This window comes from Palaemon carinicauda, chromosome 38 (assembly GCF_036898095.1).
Source record: "Palaemon carinicauda isolate YSFRI2023 chromosome 38, ASM3689809v2, whole genome shotgun sequence".
NCBI lineage: Eukaryota > Metazoa > Arthropoda > Malacostraca > Decapoda > Palaemonidae > Palaemon > Palaemon carinicauda.
In genome coordinates this window covers 62,929,673-62,952,986 of record NC_090762.1, presented here as the reverse complement: position 1 = coordinate 62,952,986, position 23,314 = coordinate 62,929,673, and the positions used below count along the sequence as shown (strand labels likewise).

General features: G+C 40.1%; 1 protein-coding gene across 9 annotated transcripts in view; it reads left to right on the top strand.

Annotated features, from left to right (window-relative positions):
- Window positions 1-23,314, top strand: part of LOC137630680 (putative sodium-dependent multivitamin transporter) — a 202,626-nt gene that overhangs the window by 14,882 nt on the left and 164,430 nt on the right. Inside the window, exon 1 of one of the 9 annotated variants that reach the window (XM_068362303.1) lies at window positions 8,413-8,561. The exons of 6 other annotated variants lie outside the window; for them this stretch is intronic. The gene's annotated coding sequence lies outside the window, so the exon portion shown is untranslated. 2 more of the 9 variants (XM_068362300.1, XM_068362307.1) reach the window with 2 other exon arrangements.

Here is a 23,314-nt window from a genome sequence, read left to right as displayed (position 1 = left end):
CATGTTTACTACAATATACTATTGTCTAAATGATTTGAGGCTTTGTTTCTGTTTTCGTCTTATTTTCTTATGGCCAACTCCAACATCTTTTTAAACTTCACATGCCTCTAGGAGTCTAGGGAATTACAATGGAACTGAGAAGGTATATTTCTTTAAAAACCGGATAGTAGGTTTTCCTGTATCATGTAATAATCATCATCAGCCGTAACTAGTCTCCTTCAGGACCAATGCCTCGGACATGTCCTTAAACTCACGTCTCTTTATGGTCTTCAATACCAGTGTATACCCTCGTCTTTTAGTTCGTCAATTATCGCCTTTTCTTCCTTCCCCATTCTGTTATTCTTAATGTCCGTCTGTCACCTGCCATTCTTGTGTCCTGCCCATGTCCATTTCTTTTTCTTATATTATAATATTCTCCTCTATAGTTTGCTCTCGTATCCATGTTGCTTTTTCCTCTCGTAGTGTTATTCCCATCATTATTCTTTCCAAAGCTCTTTCAGTTGTAACTAGCTTATGTTCTAAAGGTTTAGTAAGGCTCAAACCTTCCAACTGATTAAATACTTTACATAGAAGTGGTATTTTAATTTTCATAATATTTTGTTTAACAAAAGCTCTGTATCCCATGCCTATCCTTTTCATGCCCTGAAGAAATACTTGCTGTCTGTCTAAGTACTGTACGTATATTCATTAACAATCTCTTAGAGGTTCGTCTATAACCCTCATTTGTTGTCTCTGCATTTTCATTGAACATTATCTTACTTTTACTCATATTCATTTACAGCCCTACGTTTCTGCTTTATCTAATCAAGTTTTCTATCATCTTTATCAATTCCCCCCATGATTCATTAAACATAACTATGCCGCCAAATCTTAAGGTATTCCCCATTAACACTAATTCCGACATTATCCAAATCTAAATAAAAAAAAAAACTCTTCCATGCGTGCTGTGAACAATTTTCCAGATTGGGTTCTCTCTGTCTAACCCCTATCTCAATTGGAATTTTATCACTATCTTTATGCAGTTTTCGGTTGGTTGAAATTCCCGTATAGCTAATTAAGTGTTCTAACATAGGATTCATATATTCCTGGTCTTTAGAGAGCTTTCGTTACTGCTGATGTTTTAACTGAATCAAAAGCTTTCTCATACTCTATAAATGCCATACATAGTGGTTTGTCATACTCTTGATTTTTCCATTAGATGGTTGAACTACATGGATGTAGTTATTTGTTGAATACTCACTGCTAAAGACTGCCTGCTCTTTGTTGAATAGTGGTCTAGCTGTCTTTCAATTCGGCCTGATATGATCGATGTTAATATTTTATATATTAATAAAAGTAAACGTATTGGGCGGTAATTTTTCAGGCCATATGTCTCCCTTTTTGTGAATTGGTACATCTTTTTTCCAGGATGTGGGTATAGAGCATTCTTGCTGATATGTCTTGTAAAGTTCAGCAGGTTTTACTACTATGAAATCTCCTCCATTTATTATTAAATCATTTGTTAGGCCATCCTCTCTTGCTGCTTTGCCTCTTTTCATGCCTTTTGGCGCATTCTTTACTTCTCCTACTGTTACTCTTGGTACCGACTAATGCGTTTCATTATTTCTATTGGCAAGTTATTTCTTATATCATTATTGTATAGTATTGTATAGAAATCCTCTGCAATATTTATACACTTCATCTCTTTTGTTGTTAATATTTCCATTTTCATCATTTAAAGCAAACATCTGTTGGTGCTTTGTTCCCAGTTTTCTTTACATCAGTTTAATGCTTGTTAGAATATATATATATATATATATATATATATATATATATATATATATATATATATATACATATACACACAAATTTTATATATATATATATATATATATATATATATATATATATATATATATATATATATATATATACACAGAAGCTGTTACCATAAAATGAATTCCAAGTGGATATGTATTCCCAAGATAGAATTCGGTATTAAATGCATTTCGTGGGTGATATTTACATTAATTAAAATCACGTGTGCTTGTGATATATGTTCATTAAAATAACCACGTGTTGCAAACTCACGATTCAGCTATCATGGTGGAGATGGGTCTATTTCAAGTCTATGAACAGAATACTGAATTCGACAGGAATATGTAGGGGGACTTGTCATAAACTTTTAGTCTCTCTTGATAGCTGAGTCGGTAGGGTCCCTGCCAGCATAGTTTCAAGCCGTACAGGTGGTGGTTCGAATCACCACCCGGCCAGAAGCTGTTACCATAAAATGAATTCCAAGTGGATATGTATTCCCAAGATAGAATTCGGTATTAAATGCATTTCGTGGGTGATATTTACATTAATTAAAATCATGTGTGCTTGTGATATATGTTCATTAAAATAACCACGTGTTGCAAACTCACGATTCAGCTATCATGGTGGAGATGGGTCTATTTCAAGTCTATGAACAGAATACTGAATTCGACAGGAATATGTAGGGGGACTTGTCATAAACTTTTAGTCTCTCTTGATAGCTGAGTCGGTAGGGTCCCTGCCAGCATAGTTTCAAGCCGTACAGGTGGTGGTTCGAATCACCACCCGGCCAGAAGCTGTTACCATAAAATGAATTCCAAGTGGATATGTATTCCCAAGATAGAATTCGGTATTAAATGCATTTCGTGGGTGATATTTACATTAATTAAAATCACGTGTGCTTGTGATATATGTTCATTAAAATAACCACGTGTTGCAAACTCACGATTCAGCTATCATGGTGGAGATGGGTCTATTTCAAGTCTATGAACAGAATACTGAATTCGACAGGAATATGTAGGGGGACTTGTCATAAACTTTTAGTCTCTCTTGATAGCTGAGTCGGTAGGGTCCCTGCCAGCATAGTTTCAAGCCGTACAGGTGGTGGTTCGAATCACCACCCGGCCAGAAGCTGTTACCATAAAATGAATTCCAAGTGGATATGTATTCCCAAGATAGAATTCGGTATTAAATGCATTTCGTGGGTGATATTTACATTAATTAAAATCATGTGTGCTTGTGATATATGTTCATTAAAATAACCACGTGTTGCAAACTCACGATTCAGCTATCATGGTGGAGATGGGTCTATTTCAAGTCTATGAACAGAATACTGAATTCGACAGGAATATGTAGGGGGACTTGTCATAAACTTTTAGTCTCTCTTGATAGCTGAGTCGGTAGGGTCCCTGCCAGCATAGTTTCAAGCCGTACAGGTGGTGGTTCGAATCACCACCCGGCCAGAAGCTGTTACCATAAAATGAATTCCAAGTGGATATGTATTCCCAAGATAGAATTCGGTATTAAATGCATTTCGTGGGTGATATTTACATTAATTAAAATCACGTGTGCTTGTGATATATGTTCATTAAAATAACCACGTGTTGCAAACTCACGATTCAGCTATCATGGTGGAGATGGGTCTATTTCAAGTCTATGAACAGAATACTGAATTCGACAGGAATATGTAGGGGGACTTGTCATAAACTTTTAGTCTCTCTTGATAGCTGAGTCGGTAGGGTCCCTGCCAGCATAGTTTCAAGCCGTACAGGTGGTGGTTCGAATCACCACCCGGCCAGAAGCTGTTACCATAAAATGAATTCCAAGTGGATATGTATTCCCAAGATAGAATTCGGTATTAAATGCATTTCGTGGTTGATATTTACATTAATTAAAATCACGTGTGCTTGTGATATATGTTCATATATATATATATATATATATATATATATATATATATATATATATATATATATATATATATATATATATATATATATATGGATCTTGTCAAGATTAGCGAACCCAACCATCACTGGGTTCGCTATTCTTTACATGTGAAAAATTGGGTTCCTTATTCTTGACATGTGGTAAATTGGGTTCCCTATTCTTGACATGTGAAAATGGGATTCGTTAATCTTTACGCGAGCTTTTTCAGTTGCTACTTAAAGCTACTATTCACTTTTTGAACTTTCTTATGTTCACTTAAATTGCTAGTTAAACATCTTTGTACTTACTTAAACAGCTGGATGAGTAATTAAACAAGTCCAAGCATTTCAGTTGCTACTTAAAGCTTCTATTTACTTGTTAAACCTTTTTCTATTCACTTAATCAGCTAGTTGTTCTTTCCTACTTACTTAAACTTACCCAAATTCTTCAAAAATGGTTTTCATGTATATAATATAAAAGAAAAACTAATTTAGATATTTAGATATCCATTATCCCTCAAAATGGATAGGTCTACGTTCACGGAGGTTGTGAAACCATTAGTTGGGAAGGAAATGTTACCTATGATTGACTGGATGAAGAACAAATCAATTATTCAACCGGAATTAAAATGTGAATCAAGCGGCATATTTATGAACTGGATAAAGTGCTGGGCCTCTGTAGACGGTTATGTCTGGAAGTGTCAGGTGAAAGATTGTTCACGGTATAAACGAAACTCATCAATAAGGATGGACTAATTAAAAAGTAAAATTGCAGCTGTGGATTCATGTCATATATTGTTTGTGCAATGAAATGCAGGAACAGGAAACTTCTCGTATTGTAAATATGTCTCGGCAGACCATAATGGATTTTTAAAGTTCATTTAGAGAGGTGTGTACGAGACATTTTGACCTTAATCCTATAAAACTTGGTGGGCCTGGGATAATAGTTCAGGTTGATGAATCGTGCTTTCCACATAAACCTAAAGACCATCAAGGACGATCCCCTACGCGCCAAGTCTGGGTTTTTTGGGCCATGAGACATTTCTATCAATAATAGAAAAGGTAGTGAGACATGGATCAACTTTTCACAACGATGAATGGCGAGCCTATAGAAATATAGCTAATAATCAAAACTGCCAGTACAGAACCGTGAGCCACGTTATTCTTGACTTGAGGTTAATTGGGTTCGCTATTCTTTACAAGTGGAAAATTGGGTTCGTTATTCTTTACATGTAGAAAATGGGGTTCCTTAATCTTGACATGGAAATGTTGGGTTCGCTAATTTTGACAAGATCCATATATATATATATATATATATATATATATATATATATATATATATATATATATATATATATATATATATATATATATATATATATATATATATATATATATATATATGCGTAAAATCACAGGAAAACGTGATGCTCAGATGCAGAAGAATCACAGGGAAAATGAAAATACAGTTTCGTGATACTTCTTCAGAGGACTGAAGAAGTATCACGAAACTAGTCAGGACTTAAGCATATATTTCGTATTTTCATTTTCCCTGTGGTTCTTCTGCATATATATATATATATATATATATATATATATATATATATATATATATATATATATATATATATATATATATATATATATATTATTATTATTATTATTATTATTATCCAAGCTACAACCCTAGTTGGAAAAGCTAGATGCTATAAGCCCAGGGGCTCCAACAGGGAAAAATAGCCCAGTGGGGAAAGGAAATAAGGAAATAAATAAATGAAGAGAACAAATTAACAATAAATCATTCTAAAATAAGTAACAACGTCAAAACAGACATGTCATATATAAACTATTAACAACAACAAAAACAAATATGTCATAAATAAACTATAAAAAGACTCATGTCCGCCTGGTCAACAAAAAAGCATTTGCTCCAACTTTGAACTTTTGAAGTTCTACTGATTCAACCACCCGATTAGGAAGATCATTCCACAACTTGGTCACAGCTGGAATAAAACTTCTAGAGTACTGCGTAGTATTGAGCCTCGTGATGGAGAAGGCCTGGCTATTAGAATTAACTGCCTGCCTAGTATTACGAACAGGATAGAATTGTCCTGGGAGATCTGAATGTAAAGGATGGTCAGAGTTGTGAAAAATCTTATGCAACATGCATAATGAACTAATTGAACGACGGTGCCAGAGATTAATATCTAGATCAGGAATAAGAAATTTAATAGACCGTAAGTTTCTGTCCAACAAATTAAGATGAGAATCAGCAGCTGAACACCAGACAGGAGAACAATACTCAAAACAAGGTAGAGTGAAAGAATTAAAACACTTCTTCAGAATAGATTGATCACCGAAAATCTTGAAAGACTTTCTCAATAAACCTATTTTTTGTGCAACTGAAGAAGACACAGACCTTATATATATAAATATATATATATATATATATATATATATATATATATATATATATATATATATATATATATATATATATATACAGTATATATATATAATATATACATATGTATATATATACATATATATACAGTATATATATATATATATATATATATATATATATATATATATATATATATATATATATATATATATATATATATATATATATATATATATACAGTATATATATATATATATATATATATATATATATATATATATATATATATATATATATATATATATATATATATATATACTGTATATATATATACTGTATATATATACATATGTATATATTAAATATATATACTGTATATATATATATATATATATATATATATATATATATATATATATATATATATATATATATATACATGTATGTGTTTGTGTGTACGTGTTTGAAAAGATTACAAAAAAATTCCAGTGTACTGAAAAACTCTGTAGGTAGAAAAAACCCGGAAAGAGTCAAAAGATTAAGATTTAGAGGTTACCCATTCTCAGAGAAGAACAGGATTAGTCCGACACGCTAAATCAGTTAATCCGCAACTGTCAAGCTGGGCAAATTGTTTTCTTGTATCCTCACCGAGAGGTCGTGAAGGTACGAAATTATTTGAAATCTATACGAAATATTAAGAACAACTGTCATTCGACTGCCACTTTCGTTTGGGAGCACTTATAGTCTATCTTATTTCTCTTCCTCCTTTTTTTTAAGTTTTTATACTTTATATATGAAATATTTATTTCAATGTTGTTACTGTTCATAAAATATTTTATTCTGATTGTTAATTACTTTTTTGTGATTTCCTTATTTCCTCTCCTCACTGGATTATTTTCCCTGTTGGAACCCTCGGGCTCATAGCATTCTGCAAGTAATAATAATAATAATAATAATAATAATAATAATAATAATAATAATAATAATAATAATAATAATAATCCATGTAGCCAAATTTCTAGAAATTCAAAGATAAGAGTTTTGAGGATCCTTTGGTGGGAATAGACTGAAGGAAGTAATTATAGAATGTAGCTTACTCTTAATGCCTTAAAATCCATTAATGTAGATATCGAAGGTGATTAAATATATTGGCCAGTTACACGAAGCTATAATATGAAATTGCCTAATCACGGAAACATTGTGGAAACTAATTATATTGTGAAATTACAGCAAGAGTTTAGAAATTTTCGTTGGATAAATTGTAGTACATAATTCTACTGTAATTATGTACGAAACAAGATGCCTCGAAAAAGTTTGGTCTTAAGGCATATTATAGTGTAGGCTATCAGTCATAAGGGTAAGATGTTTAAACAGGCAGAAAGTCGGTCAGGGCACTAGCCACCTATTGAGATTCTATCGCTAGATAGTTGGGTCTTTTGACTGATCAGACAGTACTGCATTGGATCCTTCTCTGGTTACGGTTCATTTTTCCGTTGCTTAACCATGCACCTAATAGTCTGGCCTATTCTTTCCACATTCTCTGTCCTCACCTAACACAGAAATTACCAAACAATTCTTCTTCGCTGCTTTTCTCTTGTTTAAGGGTAGAAGAGATTCTTCAGCTATGGCAAGCAGCTCTTCTTAGAGGAGGACACTTCAACATTAAACCATCGTTCTCTAGTTGTGAGTAGGGCAATAGCCTATGTATCTTCCATGGTTCTCTTGTTTGAGGGTACACATCAGGAACAATATTCTATTGTATTTCTCTTCCTCTTGTTTTTAAAACTTTTTATAGGTTATATATGAAATATCTATTTTAGCGTAATTAATATTCTTAAAATAATTTTGTTCATTACTTGTATTGTAGTTTATTTATTTCCTTGTTTCGTTTCCTCTTGGCTCTTATTTTTCTCTTTGGAGCCCTTGGGCTTATAGCATCCTGGTTTAATCTCCATTACGGTATCACAGTCAAAATAGTCTCTGATGCAATGAGAGATGAGATTGTCATTATCATCTGTCCGTCTGCCCGACTACGAGTCTCCGAGTCCGATTCTCCTGGTTCCTTATTGCTCACTCCGCAAAATAAGTTTGCGGGCACTCTATCACTTTATCGATAGGTGCAAAGCTTCTAAACTTATTCTTCTTATTAAGCTTATATTAACTGCCGTAAATGAATTAATACGGTAATGAGATTCTCAACCTTAATTATATTCCATTGTACCTTGAAATTAGATAGGATAACACCTTGCTATCGCTTAGGATTCTGACAGTCGGACTCGGACCGTCCCCCGACTGAATCTCGACTCTCCCGAGCCGACTCAGTACATTAGGTGACCGCTGAATGTGAAGGTCGCCTGCGTTAGCTGCTAATCCATACTGTCGGCCGCGTGAAAATCGATAAAAATTTGCCTTTTCTTGGGATTCTCATCGAGGTACGCATAATCATGACTGAAACAAGTATAGGTATGAGGTTTGAATAATGAAGCCTTAGTAGATTTACCATAAAATTTATAATATAGTTGTAATATAACGTTGACTGCTAGAACGCTCTCGTACATAGGCCTATCCAGGTTTGTGTCGTTACACCTGATGTAGTCTGTTAATCAATTTTGATTCTCACGCTTAGTTTAACAATATATCAGATTAATTTTCACATTCATAGTTTTTACTGTCTTTTGTGCATGCAAGACATAATTAAAGCTGTTAGGCCCGTGCTTTTCAAAGGGAACAAATGAGCTTAACCTACCTTAGATAGGTTAACATTAACGTCTGCTAGATTACGGAGTTTGTATTGCGTAATAACCTTGCCAGATTAGTATAAGTTATATCTGACTTGATTAATATTTGAGGACACGTCTATATATCAGAATTGTGTACGATTAGATGTTATATTTTGTGCTTCGAATTAATCGGACCCTCATTTCTAAAGGAAATTAATCATTTCTGATAAAAGTTGTCATACAAGACTAAATCTCTGTCTGAGACCAAAATTTTTAATGTGGGAAAACGGAAAGCGACAGAAATGCAGGGAGGCATAATAACCTAACCCAACTTAGGGCATCTGGTCCTTACCTAACCTAGATATGACATAGGAGACACATTTTTTCTGAATGACAATGGTACGAATCTTCAAAATAAACTTAAAAGAAACTAGTATAATATCCTGGAGCCTTAGTATATCAGAAACTAGTAAAAAATGCTGGAGCCTTAGTATATCAGCGGCCAGTTCCTCTCGCGTTCATTAAAAATGGACATCAACTAACCTAAACTTTCCCGGTGCTACTATAGCGTGAGGTCTACCACACTATAGCGTGAGGTCTACCTCCCGTTAGCACTATAGCGTGAGGTCTACCGCTGAATTATTCGTCCCTCATAGATAAAACACATTTCTTACATTTGTTTAAGCAATAAACATTCAATTTAAACATATTTTAGAAATGTCTTAAAATGATAATTGGAATTTTAATTACATTGAAAAAAAATGAATAAAGGTAAAAATAAACATGTTATCATATATTTCCATATTTATTCTAGCGATACAAAACAATAAACACTTAATTTAAACATATCTTAGAAATGACTTAAGTAGATAATTGGATTTCTAATTACATTAAAAAAAGGAATAAAGGTAAAAATAAACATGTTATCGGTCTACTGCTAAATTATTCGTCCCTCATAGATAAAACACATTTCATACATTTGTTTAAGCAATAAACACTTAATTTAAACATACAGTATCTTAGAAATGACTTAAATAGATAATTGGATTTCTAATTACATTAAAAAAAGGAATAAAGGTAAAAATAAACATGTTATCATATTTTTCCATACATTTATCCTAGCGGTACACACTTCGTACATCTTCTAAGAAAGACACAAATAGATCATTGGAATTTTTTCTCATCACCTTCCAGCAAAAATAATCAAGATGAGACTGGAACAGCTGACGACCAACACCTCGCATTAATCTCTTCAGAATCATCGTTTTAGCGTCCAACCACGATCGCTCAATTGCCTGTGTGTGTGCTCCTGTCGCTGGGTCCACATAATATTGCTGGTGGTTCACTGTAGATTCGTAGAATGCTGGTACCCCATGGCATTTAGGTTGCGGAAAGTACAAGCTTGTCGCGTGGTAGACCTCACCCTCCGCCTGGGTAGGCGACATATGGCGGTAGACCTCACGCTATAGTAGCACCACTTTCCCACTTACCCTAACCAACAATCCGTGTCCTTACCTAACCGGGGGGGCTAATGTACCCCTGCGACCCCCTTACACTTGGCGTATTCTAAGTTAGACATAACAATACAAACAGGTGGCCACTATCATACATACACCCCAAAATGTTTTTGACTAGAATACTGTTTTGTCCCAAATTGAGAATATAGTTGGCCATTGTTAATTTTGCTTTAACTTTCCCCGTTAACCTTATAGAGTTAACATTGCATTCTAGGACAGTTTAACTAAGGTGGTGCTTAAATGCCAAATCTCAGAGAAGTAATAATATATTCAGTAGAATATTAACATTATCACTTTGATTTGATATGAGTAGCTTTTCTATTTACATATTTTTGCTGTTTCTTGGCGAATTTTTATCAGTGTAATTTTTCTCAGGAATGCTCTGTTATTGCTTGAAACAAATACTGAATTTGTTTAATCTTCTCTTAATAGTGGAACCGAGCATCAGTAGTATTGTTTTCTATGAAGCAGATGTCAACAATTTATTCAAGTTACTGCAGTGTAAACGTAAGGTACCTCCACTTAACCTGTACTGAATTAAGTCTCCTTATTTATTAAGGGGCTCGGCCCTACATACCTGAGCCCCCTAACCTTGCACGTTGTCATTAAGTTCCATTCTTAAAGGAAGATCAATTAATAATAATTTTTTTTTTTTATATACAACAAAAGAGCATTTCTGGGAAATATAGAAGAAAATGAAGTCCATTAAAGAAGATTGGTCTTACTTGGCAGAGACACTGTTAGTCTTCAAATGGGCAAAACTGGAATACCTATTGTTGAAAAGATTATTGGTTCTTACATGAATATGAAACCTCCTCCTTTAATAGGAGTACAGTACGTATGACTTCAGCGAAGATGGAATGCTCATTAAAAATCTAACCTGATATGACAACTGGTTGGTGGTGACTAAGCCACGCCCACCCATCAGTTGGCTAAATGCTCACTTTTAACTTGGACTGTAGGCAGTGCAGATATACTCATAATTGTTTTAATCTTTTTGTTTCATGTACCGTTTAAATGGGAAATTGTGATGACAAGCAGTTGAGGCCTGGGAAACCTGGCGAGGAGTGTGGCAGGGTTGGCAGGGTTTTGCTAAACCTTCTGTCGACACTCGCCATTTGTAAATTTTTTTTTTTTTTGCTTAGGCCATGTCTGGTTGCAGTCATCCCCTTGTGAGCAATGTAGGTTAGGGCCACCTCTGCATTGTATTGAGTTTGCTGAGAAGAAAGTGAAAGAGATAATTCAGTATCAATGCTGATGACACCTAAAGTGATGCCAGAGAATCTACAACCTTACTTGGAAAACCAGGATCTATTAGCCCAAGGGCTCCAATAGGGAAAATAGCCCAGTGATGAAAGGAAATAGGTACATATATAGAATAGTGTGCTTGATTGTACCCTCAAGCAATAGATCTCAAACCCAAAACAGTGGAAGACCATGGTACAGAGGCTGTGGCACTGCCCAAGACTAGAGAACAGTGATTTAATTTTTGAGTGTGTTTGTATCCTAGAAGATCTGCTTACCATAGCTAAAGTCTCTCATCTACCTTTACCAAGAGGAAAATAGCCACTAAACAATACAGTGGAGTAGTTAACCCCTTGAGTGAAAAGGAATTTTTCAGTTACCTTAGTGTTGTTAGGTGTATAAGGACAGAGATAAGAATGTGCAAAGAATAAGCCAGACTGTTTTGTGTATGTGTGGGCAAAGAAAAAATTGGCCATAACGAGAGAGAGAGAGAGAGAGAGAGACCTAATGTAGTGCTATTTGGCCAGTCAAAGGACCCAGTAACATTCTAGTGGTAGTATCTTGTTGGGGGGCTGGGGCCTTGGCCAACCTACTACCTATAGCCCCATTTTTTCTGGTGCTACGCTATCTGTTATGACTCTTGGGCTCGGTTCTCTGGAGGAATTCATTGTGGGGAAGGGAGACCTTGGCTTGATCTCAGGACTGTCCTCAGGGAAATCATAAGTATCGTGTTCCCCTAGTTAAGGCAATACTCTTTACCTTAAGGCTCTCCAAATGCTGTTCCGAGCAACAACGGCGATCCAGACCTTAGGAAGATGTGGCCTTCCTTTGGCATTGCTTGTTCTCTGATACCAGGAAAGCTGCTGAAGTTATTGGCTGTTGCGTAGTGTGAGGATTTCTGAGGCTTTCAATGCATCGTCCCCATCTCTTATGTGGCGCTTGTCGATGTTGATCATCTTAATGTGGTCTCAGCTGCGGTATCTTCCTCCGCAAGGCCATCATTGTTGGCTCCCAAAATCTCAATTCCAAAGAAAGCTGGTAAGAAGAATAGGCGTACACCTGGCTTTTCTTCCTCCTCTGTCAAATGTTTGGCATATCCTTCAAACATTGCTGCTACTGCCCAGAAGAATTTATCGAAGTCCAGCAAGACTGATCTACAGTTGTCACGTGAGACCAATTCTGGTATGCAGTAAGGGGGCTTATGTTCCTACTGGTGCTAATATACACACTGCAAAGTCAGGATTAAAGGTCGGTGTCCTTCGCTTCCTTCCCTTGCACAACTGAGGTACACATCTGTTTCTCTCCCCAAGTATACTTCAGTTCCAAGGGGAGAGAAACTGGCTCATGGTGAGGTGAGAGACCAGCGAGTAATCACCATGGTTTTACAAGTGACGAGACGTTACTCCACTTGAGTGAGATTGGGAATAAGATCCCCAATTTCCTCCTGATCAGTTACCAGGTTATCGTTCACCACAGGATCGGTCAGTGTGATCATTGTCCTCATGACCCCAGGTCACTGGTGATGCTCCCATATGCTTGAGGGAACGAGATCTCCTGTCACCTATTCTTTCTCCACTTGGTCAGTCCAAATGATCATCCAGTAGTGCTCCCGAGATACCTCAATGCATATGCGGGATCAGCAGCAAGGTTCTTCATCACCAAGTGGCTTGTAAGGTAATAACTCTGAAGCACTTGCACGCTGCCCAACATTGCACCCACTTTTATGCAACATAAATGATAAAGTACGTGGTACTTTTAGTCTCGAGGGTTGCAAGGGCCAAAGGAAGTTTTGGTTTCGAAGGGGAAGTCAATCGTTGAGACCACCTCCCTTGCAAGAGGAGAAGGGTTCTTGGAAGGGGAGAATACAGTGACTGTGTGGTTGTTTGTTGATGTTCTTGAAGTCATTTGTGATTACAGTACAATGAACTTGGAGAGGCTACTATGGCTCTTGTGAAATTGGGTTCGTGGTCATTGATCATTGTTTTGGTGCCCCTTGATAATCAAAGACCTCGCTTGGGTTGGCATTGTTGGAACTTGCACACGAGGCCTTTGACATCATGAACCCTCAGATTGCCCGACCTGAGAATTCACTGCAGTCTAACTGGGCAAGTAAGATTCTGCTTCTGTGTTTTTCAACATAGTAGATTCTATGTGCCAAATGATGCAAGTCTGACTCCTTTCTTGTAGATCCTGCAGTGTCTTTGTTGACGGCTGGTTTGCCTGTGGAGAGAATCTAGACTGAATTTACCCTTCTCAGCTTTTGATTCTGTTGCCTTGGTAACCTCTTCCATGGCCAGCATCCAGGCGGCTTCCTGGATCGACCAATGGTCTGGTGCAGTTGCCTAATTTGCCACTAAAGAATTTTCAAGTACTGTGATGTTGGCTAAGTTCTGTACAAGAAGGTGGCGCTGTTGGGTGCGATGGCAGTGATTTCCATGGCCCATCGGTCTGAGAACCAATGGACCAACTGGGTCTTGAAGAGAAGAAATACTATAGTTTCCCAATTCTCTAGGCAAGTTGGACAAGAGGTGATGTTGGCATTGAAGTGCACCCTGGTGCTGGAGGCCAAGTCTTTCTTTCCTCAGAGGGACATAAAGGTGAGAGTGTAGTGTGGAAGAATGTTGGCAATGACTCCATCATTCGCCTTGCTGTTACCTTCTGGGTCCCAGGCCCTTTGAAGGCAACATTGGCGAGATGGCTTTGAAAACAGCTTCAGCCCTCTCCAAGTCTGATCAGGACATCAGTCACTTATTCTTCTAAGAAAAGTGTGGACAGGGGAAGGGACACTGAAGTCGACTGCCCCCCTCTTATGTCACAAGGCAACGTAGCAGCAAGAAAGAGCAGAGCTGTGAGTGAGTGGTAAGAAATCCTTTGGGATGGATACCTCATGGCCCTTTGTAGATCATCCTTCCCTCATTAGTATTCCAATGGTGTTCCAGAGATACTTTCTGAAATCGGTGAAAGCTCTGGCTTTAGTAACATAGGTGAAAACGAAGGAGAATAATTTATTTGAAGTTGTACGAGACTGTTCTACTTTTTACAGTTGACTGGGGGCTGGGGACCAGTCACTGACCTCTCTCCGTTGAGCAGTTTTGTTTATCAAACTCCATTCAGCATGGAGACGGCAAATATTGTGCAATCTATCCTAGAGGAAGACCTCATGCACTCGGACCTGGAGTATGTGTATTTTCAGATAACCGTTCTTCAGTCGTACAGGAAGTACCTCCGCTTCAGTTTCGAGGTATTAGAGTACCAGTTCAAAGCCCTGTGCTTTGAATTTCCCACCTCTCCCAAAGTGTTTGCTTGAGCTCACTCGAATGGAATACATCTTTTGAGGTATCTCGACAACTGTCTAATCCTGGCCTCTTCCATGAGCCATTTGCTTCTAGATTTAGACAGACTATTCTATTTTGTTCATTATCTGGGGACCATGACAAATTGGGAAAAATAAGTCTCTCTCTTCCAAGCAGAGGTTGAAATACCTTTGCATGCTGATAGACAATGCAGCAGTGAGTCTTAACACTAAATAATCACATAAGCAGGCTTAGGCTTAGAGAGATGGCACTCCCATTCATGTTCCAGCAAGACCCCCTGCTTAGCATTAGTAATGTTTTCTGGGACATATTTCTTAGTTGGAGAGACTTGTTGCACACAAGCATTCCCACCAGCAATTACTAAAGTGGTATTTGAGGAATCACTAGTCAGCAGCCAGTGAGCTCCCTTCCCCTCTTGTCCCCGTGGAGAGAGAGGTATTGGACAACAAACCTTTCCTGATGGCTGAATGATGAATACCTCACAGGAGAGTTCCACACCACTCCCCACCAAGAAATTCCTCGGTTCTTGGATGTATCCAAGTAGGGGTGAGGCACATATCTAAGAAATCAAGTGGCTTTAGGGGTACATTCCTCAGAAGAAATGCACCTGCATATTAACCTGTTGGAAATAAGAGCAATGTTCCTAGTACAACAAGCTTTCCAACAGACTGATAATGCATCCATTAGTATTGATGAGTGACGAAAATATCAATACGGTCTTAGTAGTTAAGAGACAAGTAGTGACTATTTGGTACAGTATTCGTGAGTTGACAAAAAGGTGCACATCTAGGTGGTGGACAACACTATAGAATTGTCATAAGAAGCTTATTAGGGTTGTGGTAGCCTAATGGAAACTTCCCTGCCCGGCGATCTTCTGGAATGGGGTTTGAGTCCCATGCAAGCTTAATAGTTTCTAGTAGTGTCTGCAACCTCATCATCCTTGTGATCTAAGGATGGGGCATTTGGGGGAGCCTATAGGTCTACCTTTTGAGTCATCAGCAGCCATTGGTAGGCCCTGGCTGGTCCTTGCTTGGGTGGAGAGGGGCTTTGGGCACTTAAATGTATATATGGTCAGTCACTAGGGAAAAGTCACTGTCCCTTGTGTCTGCCATTCATGAGTGAATTTTAAACCTTTATTAGGAATTTTGTAGCAGACATGGTTAGTTTCTAGGGGCAGGCTGTAGATTCAGTGGTCCCTTACATCCTGAAACACAGGGGAAAGGCTCCCGGCTCAATGTTGATCACCATCAATTGACTTATTCACCACATGGCTGAATAGGGAACTACCAGTGTACTGCTCTCCCGTTCCAGACCCTTGAGTGGCATTCGAGGATGCCTTTCAACAGCTTTGGGACAACCTAGACACGAGCATTTCTTCCTTTCTGCTTGATTTGACAATTAATCAACAAATTGTTGTCGACGTCTGGTTTCCGGGTATGGCTCCAAGGTGGTGGCATGCCGAATGGTATCTACATCTGCTAATGCTCCTTGTTGAGGTGCCGAGAGAATTACCACAATGGCCTACTCTTCTTTGCCAACTTCACCTCCAAAGCTACCATCACACTGAGGAGTCCTGTACACTTCATGGGTGAAGGCTATCCAGCATCTCTCAGTGGAAGGCTTTTCAAGGGGTTCTTTGCAAGAAATTCTGGATACTTGCAAAGGTCCTTTGCAACTGGCTAGCAATGGAAGTGGGCCATCTGTGGATGGTATCGTTGAAGGCATACTTTTCCACTCTGAGCCTCTCTGCAATGAATGCTTATAGTAGCTTATTTTCTAGTCTTCCTTTGCCGAGAGGAGCTCCTCTCAATCTCAGCAGTGAAAGGCTATCACTCAGCTTTGATCCAGGTTTTAAGACTTGGCTTGACCTTTTCCCCTCATGGGAACTGTATATGTTCATGAGGAGATTTGAGCAGTGTTTCCCACCCTTGGACCCTGTGGGCAAGTGTGACCCGTGTTCTCAAGTTTCTCAAGCTTGCCCTGCGCGAACCTTTGAGATGGTTTTCGGATGGGTTTCTGGCACTAGAGACTTTCTTCCTGCTGGCCTTGGTGTCTGCGAAGCAAGTTGGCAAGCCTCATGGTATCACATGTTGCAAATCATTCCAAAGGATGGATGGAAGGAAGTCTCCTTTACTTTTGTTTTTGTATCCATGGCCAGGACCAGAACCAAGAGGACCACAATACTAGGTTCAACTCGCCTTTTTTTTTTTTTTTTTTTTTTTTTTTTTACATGAAGACTCGAGAGGGAACTAGAATCAACTGTCTTCTCCATATGAAGACTCCAGTGAGAATTAGAATTGGCTTTCTTCTCCATCCTGTGAGGGCTCTATAGCAATGCTTTAAAGAGGAATTGGTGCTTCAGGCCTGAATACCAAGGACAATTTATTGATCTTGGCAGGACCAAGAGATGTATTCAAGGACAGTTTTGTTCTGAATTTGTAAGTTCATCAGACATGCCTGTCCTTCAATCAATAAGAGGATTGTAGGGCCATCTCAGGCAAACGGTTACAATCCGCTCTGGCGTTTGCACAGAATGCAAGGGTAAGCCTGTCCCTCATACGCTTATGGCCAGGTAGCTTCTTCTCCAGCACTGTGATGTATGTCTGATGAGGCATTTTCCTCCAGAAAAAGTCCAGTTTCATCACAGTTGAAGACTTGCTGGGGACTATAGCCTTGCTTAAGTTAACTCGTTGAACGTGTTGACAAAGGCTTCAGTCGCTTTTGTGTCAAAGTTAGCATCCTCCCCATGCAGCACCACTGAATGAATGCCAGACTGTCTCATGAATTTTTCAAACCACCCCCATGAAGCCTTGAACTCTGGGGGTGCATGCTTCGATGTCCCTTTGGCTTGAGCATGCACGGGATCACCGTAAATGGTGCAGGCCTTGTGGCAGATTGTTTTCTCGGTAAGTGTGTCTTCAGTGTTTAACTTTTCCTTAAACCAAAGGAGAAGCAGTCTCTCCATCTCATCATGGATGTGGCTCTTCTTGCTGGAGAAAACAGCATGCCCTTAGAAGGTGTAGCTGCTTTTATGGCTTTTTTCTTTCAAGGTTGGTGCCTTTCGTTGAATTCTGGCCGTACTCTTTAGCTATCACACTTAACCGCATGCCAGCCTCGTACCTCTTTATTATCTCAAGCTTCGTCTCCATGAAACCCTCTCTTCCTTTACCTGCACACCAGCAACATTCTTGGGACCCTTGGCTAATTATAATGCAACATGATACAGTACAGTAACTAAAACCACAAAAGCGTAGTCACCAACATGAATTAAATGTGAACGATGGTGATAACAAAATGGTTTCGTATGCAGAAACTTTTAATTTGTCCATGTGCAAAATACAAACCTTCTGCCCTAAGAGTGCATTATTATTTCGGGGAAACTGAAAACTTGCCGAAGCTAAAATTTTAACAGAATTGAGAAAGAAATGAATAATTCAAACTCAACATTAATTTTCCTCCATGTTGCTTGTCTTTTAACCCTCGAAACTTTAAATCCTTATCACTGTTAATAATTATTATTATTATTATTAATAAATATTATTATTATTAATGAATCTGATTATTAATAAATATTATTATTATTAATAAATACATACATACATATACCAAGGCACTTCCCCCAATTTTGGGGGGTAGCCGACATCAACAATGAAACAAAAACAAAAAGGGGACCTCTACTTTCTACGTTCCTCCAGCCTAACAAGGGACTCAACCGAGTTCAGCTGGTACTGCTAAGGTGCCACAGCCCACCCTCCCACATTATCTACCACAGATGAAGCTTCATAATGCTGAATCCCCTACTGCTGCTACCTCTGTGGTCATCTAAGGCATCGGAGGCAGCAGCAGGGCCTACCGGAACTGCGTAACAATCGCTCGCCATTCATTCCTATTTCTAGCACGCTCTCTTGCCCCTCTCACATCTATCCTCCTATCACCAAGAGCTTCCTTCACTCCATCCATCCACCCAAACCTTGGCCTTCCTCTTGTACTTCTCCCATCAACTCTTGCATTCATCACCTTCTTTAGCAGACAGCCATTTTCCATTCTCTCAACATGGCCAAACCACCTCAACACATTAATCTCCACTCTAGCAGCTAACTCATTTCTTACACCCGTTCTCACTCTCACCACTTCGTTCCTAACCCTATCTACTCGAGATACACCAGTCATACTCCTTAGACACTTCATCTCAAACACATTCAATTTCTGTCTCTCCGTCACTTTCATTCCCCACAACTCTGATCCATACATCACAGTTGGTACAATCACTTTCTCATATAGAACTCTTTTTACATTCATGCCCAACCCTCTATTTTTTACTACTCCCTTAACTGCCCCCAACACTTTGCAACCTTCATTCACTCTCTGACGTACATCTGCTTCCACTCCACCATTTGCTGCAACAACAGACCCCAAGTACTTAAACTGATCCACCTCCTCAAGTAACTCTCCACTCAACATGACATTCAACCTTGCACCACCTTCCCTTCTCGTACATCTCATAACCTTACTCTTACCCACATTAACTCTCAACTTCCTTCTCTCACACACACTTCCAAATTCTGTCACTAATCGGCCAAGCTTCTCTTCTGTGTCTGCAACCAGTACAGTATCATCCGCAAACAACAACTGATTTACCTCCCATTCATGGTCATTCTCGTCTACCAGTTTTAATCCTCGTCTAAGCACTCGAGCATTCAACTCTCACCACTCCATCAACATACAAGTTAAACAACCACGGTGACATCCCACATCCCTGTCTCAGCCCCACTCTCACCGGAAACCAATCACTCACTTCATTTCCTATCCTAACACATGCTTTACTACCTTTGTAGAAACTTTTCACTGCTTGCAACAACCTTCCACCAACTCCATATAACCTCATCACATTCCACATTGCTTCCCTATCAACACTATCATCCGCTTTTTCCATTAATAAATATTATTATTAAATATTATTGATAATAGTTGTTATTAGTCTAACTACCCACGGTTAGTTAGTGGGGGTAAAGAGGATTATGTTTATCACCCCCTCACTCCCACCAGCATTGGTGACTAACAGTCACTTTTTAATTCGGCTTGGTAAAATGGAGACTTCTCACTCCTGTTAACCTTAAACTGGCTGAAGGTAATTTTTCCAACTTTTTCTTTTTGCAGGTGTGCTTTGTGAGGACCAACCATGCGAGTTTCCCCGGGCTTAGAAGGGCCCCGATACGGCACCTTCATGTCCGCTGAGGAGACGAATCCCCATGATCTTTGCCCTTTGTGCCGCGGTCACTCGTGCATGCAGGGCCTCCTTTTGATGTGTAGGGAGTGGTCGAGATATAGTAGACGGAAAAACAAGACTAAAAGACTAAAAGAGACTCCCGTTCGAGGTCAGTCTTGAAAGGGAAGAAGGCTCGCCGTCTTTCTCCTCCGGCATGATCTCCCCACCCTGACTCTGTTCGATCGGATTCCTCTGGGCAACGGTCGAGTATGAGTGGCACCCCTGTAACTCCGGGACAACCCCTTGCAAGTTTTCCTCCAATTGCCTCCGCAAGGGGGCCAGTAGTGAAGCCCTCCATAAGGAAGTCTCTCTCTTGTCAACGCCGTTCGTCTGCTGTGGCCCTCCTTGGAGTTGACGGGTCCTTTGTCAAAGGAGAGGTTACGAGAGGTCCTATGTTTGGGTGCACTTATGCACTCGAGCCTTGAGATGATGTCTCCTGTTCTCGTCGACGTTCCCCCTGCTCTGGCTGGAAGACAGGAGCAGTTGAGGACAAGCACTCCTCGGAGTGTTTAGCCACGAGACTTTGTAGTCTTGGGAACGAGTTTCGGCTTCTTTCCGGTGGTTGTGCAGGGAGTTAATCCTTTTGCCGGGTTCGCTCGAAGGGAGGAGATGCGATTTGCACAACTAGGAGGTTTGCCTCCAGTTGTTTTTCAGTCTGACCCAACACTCCCTTCTGAGCGGCAGCTCCCTCGTCCATGAGGCGATTCGCCATTTGAAGGCAGGGTGTTGATCGATCCTCTCGCTTGCGAAAGGAGATATCTTTCCCTGAGTGGTCCCCTCCATGGGGGTTTCACCAAAAGGCTATGGATTCGTCCATGCCATACTCCAGTCCATCGGAGCGAAGCTTTTCATACCTGCATGATGAGGATGGGAGGATGTTACCATGCGGCCCCACCTTGACAGCGTGGCCGCAGAGCACAGCGAAGCGCTACGCAAGACCAATCTTGCACAAAATCGGTCCAACAGGTAACTCCATATAGTTCACACCTGTCACGCTGCAGTCGCACGAGCGCTCGGCCCCCTGTTGTGCCTATCTCCTTGAGGTCAGTTGTGCAGGACTGTCCCTCTCCTAGACATTCTTGGAGAGGATTGTGTTTCACTGCTGAAGGAAAAGAGGCCTCACGCTTCGTCGTGTGCCTTACCTTCCAGTAAGGAGGGTAGGAGAGCTTATCTGCCAGAAACTAGAAAGCACAAAACCCTTTTCGAAAGTGAAGCTCCTAAGCACGTTAGTGAGACATCGCATACTACTTCCCCCTACCCTAGGGTTGAGGTAAGCGAGCGAGCCAGCTCGTCTCGCTACGACACCCTTGCGACCGATTACTTCGCAGTAGCTCACCTGTGAGAGGGTTGGGGGATTTCCCCCACCCTTCTCCTACCAAATAACCAGTGCGACATGAACGGTCGATAGGACAGTCGGAAAGGGAGAAACCATTGGAGAACTTGTTTGCCAAAAATGGTCTTTTGTTTCAGGACTTAGTCATAGCGCTTAAACAAGAAGTGGGGATCCCAAACACTGATCCACCATTGGTGATGGCGAAGGTTCCCGTCATCCTGTTGGATCCCCTTGCCTGGGTCGGCAATGTTTCGGACCCTAGTCGATCTAGCTTAGCTTGAGGGCCACCACCACCTCCTCCTGTCACCCTAAAGACCTTGAGGTATGAGGATTACCTCAAGGTCAAGATTCCTATGATCAGGGATTCGAGATGGGAGAGGGTGGGAGTGACTCTGGTTACGACTGCGAGGACTGTTAGGGAATGAAAGACCGCTTCCCCTCAAAGGGCGGATTCCACTTGCCTTCGCACGGAATTGTCTCGTGCAGAGCATAGCATAGTATGCCTCCTCCTACGATCGAGCAAAGGATACCTCTCTCTGGGTAGTTTCCTAGGGTTCAAAACCAATGGAATTATCCAGAGGAGACAAGTCCTCTCTCTTGGATGAATTTTAAATTTGCCCAAGAGAGAGAGAGGAAAGATGGATAGACTTTGCCCAAGAATTGGCGTTTTAAGGATGAACGTCAGACTCGAGGGGAACAGTTTTCCATCTTGGCTGCTATGGCAAGATCTGGGCATAGCGGTCTTCCCCCGAGATCCCATTCTGCTTCTAAGAGAAACCTAGTTGACGACAGTCGCTCTCCCTGGGCTACTATTGATGTTACCTTGGGAGAGGAAGGACCTTTTGACATTGGTTCGGAACATTCTAATGGAATGCTCCTAGTATCTGCCAGTCTTAAGGTCACCCCTCAGAGCAAAAAAGATGCCAACCAAATCGTTTTGAAAGTTCTGCAGCAGGAAGGGGAACAGCCTGGAAGAACCTGATGATGTTCCAACGGAGGGAAAGGATATGGTCCTGGACCAGTTTTCAGGCAAGCCAAGACCTCCAGACCCACGGTAGCTCTACCATGGGGAAGGGGGGGGATCAAGGCAGCGAAGAGAACATATGCCCAAGTGGCAGGTTCATCACTCTCTCTTCAGTCTGTGGACTCCTCCAAGTTACTTCCTCTGCCTTATGTAAGGCAAATTAAGTACTACGAGGTAGTGGGACATGATCCTTCCCCTCTGCACTGGTTCCAGCGAACATGTCATTGATCCAGTCTTCCTAGGAAAGACTGACAACGCTGCCAGAACAGTTCTCTGTGGCGGATGCGGCCAATATGGAACAGGTTGCAAAGTGTACCTTGCAATCTGCTTCATGGCTGGACAATTGGTTGGGTACGGTCGGCTATCTTGTTAAGAACAAGGACTTTTCCACTCCTAAGAGGAGGGAGACAGTGTTCTCTTTCCTTCTCTTAGGTGCGAGGGCTCTCAAATTCTTGACCAATGGGTTAACTGGGTCTTGGTGACGAGATGCAGTTCTCAAGATTTCAAAAACAGATGCCGAAGAGAGAGGCAATGAAGCTGCGCAGTGCCCCAATGGTGGACCTGCTGTCTAAGCTGCGTTATGCCCCAATGGATGGACCTGCCGTGTAAGCTGTGTTATGCCCCAATGGATGGACCTGCCGTGTAAGCTGCGATATGCCCCAATGGATGGACCCGATGTGTTTACCAGGCAGGATGGAGAAGGGTCAGGCAGGATACACTCCTCAGAGTTGTCTCCTCTCGCTCCTACCAGCTGACACCTCCAAAC